This window comes from Taudactylus pleione, unplaced genomic scaffold (assembly GCF_031769625.1).
Source record: "Taudactylus pleione unplaced genomic scaffold, aTauple2 ptg000329l, whole genome shotgun sequence".
Lineage (NCBI taxonomy): Eukaryota > Metazoa > Chordata > Amphibia > Anura > Myobatrachidae > Taudactylus > Taudactylus pleione.
Window position 1 is genome coordinate 2,043,827 of NW_028284730.1, and position 1,934 is coordinate 2,045,760.

Here is a 1,934-nt window from a genome sequence, read left to right on the forward strand (position 1 = left end):
GGGCTTTGGAGCCCTAGTACTGGTTATGCTAACTACAGGGGACAAATGACGTAGGGGTCCCCCTGTATTAAGCACAACCAGCACCAGGCTTTTCAGAACCTGTCCTGGTTGCCAAAATACGGGGGACAAATGACGTAGGGGTCCCCCGTATTTAGCAAAACCAGCACAGGGCTCTGAGCCGGTCCTGGTTCTGGAAATACAGGGGGAAAAAATGCGTAGTGTCCCCCTGCATTTACCAGAACCAGCACCGGACTCCTTCTAGCAGGGGGGGCTGATGCCACAGCCAGGGAAGCCCTTTCACCGGGACCCCAGCTGCAGCATCACCCCAGACCGCTAGTCAGCCCAGGCTGGGGATCCCTGGGGAGTTGAGGACTCCGCCCCAATAAAGGATTCCCTCTCAGGGCACTCCAGGTCCCAAACCAACCTCCTGTGTGTTGTCCCCTGTTCCATCTGCGTTAGTGTACCATTTTGTTGCCCTTCTCCCCTGCAGGTGGCCCGGTTTGCTCATCCAAACCCTGATAGTTAATACATTTTAAAAAGGCTATGAAATTCCATAGACAAAAAACCTTATGGTTTCACGTGTCCCATTAAGGCTGCTTAGACATGATCTGAAAATTCACAAAACCTATTGATTTTCTGCCACTCAATCTTCAAAAAGCAATTAAATTACGATCATTAAGGCTGACGCCTTAATGGACATGTTCCTTGCGCAATCCAGATATGGTATGCCATCACACCCAGTGGTTAACTGCAGATTCAGCACTCTCAGAGAATGAGATTGCTGTCACTCACAAAATGGTGGAGCTGCTAATTCACAGAATTGTGTGCTCATTGGAATACACACATGCAGTCCATGCAACTGAGGTTTGAGCAGTTATGTGGCTCCCACATCCCACTCAGTGCCCACAATCTTCCCATTTGATCACCAAAACAACCTCACTGGCTTCCAACATCCTTCTCACTGCATACATTTATAGTGGTGAGAGGGGTTGTCTCTCATCTGAATTGCCCACATTCTGGTGGGATAAGCTCCCTCCAAGGGAGAGGAAAACTAGACCAGCACATTCTGCAGTTACAACAGAAGTTTGAGTTCTGGGTTTAGCAACACCTATGAGCGCGGTGGCAAAGTGGACGTGTACTGCTACATCTGAGAGGCGTGTCATAAAATGGACTTCCATCTACATTTTTTTAAATATAACAGTTTCATAATGGGTGTAAGAAGCAATCAGGGAGATTGCTAGACTCTTCAGGGACACAGGGAGTATAATTTTTCTGTTATTATTTTTCTTTATTGCACTGAAGACAGTGTCATTATTCAGTACATGTAACACTGTCATTGTGTACTTACCATTATTGTTTGGATTTTTTTCTTTTTTTCTTTTTCATACATATTTTCTGTTTTGGGATATCACTTTGTTTCTCACAGTGCAAACTGCTGATATTATATGGCAATTTAATATATGCATTTATCACTACTGCAAGGTGTACTATTCTTTACCTAGCATATCTGCTAAAAACAATATGAGTTAACATACTTGGGATAAAAGTCCTCCCAAACACAATCCTCTTAGTTATATGGGGACACAGACTTTATCACTATCAGCAATGTCTATATATGTGTACTGATATTTAATTACAATATATATCCCTCACTCATCTACAGGGGACACAGATTTCAAAGCTGCTGGATTATCCTAATAAATCATCTTTCTTAGTTATCATAGTGTGGTTTCTTACAATATACAATTGTTTCTGACCGACTATCATTTATGTATATGTCGATCACAACAGAGATCTAATTAAAAACTACTATAGTTCGCCAGATATGTACTGTATGAAGTAATCATATGTGCCTCCCTGTAGATTGAATTAGGGTTAATTAGAATATTCATTACCCTTAACAGGAGCTGATTACTTATTGAATTTTTATCAAT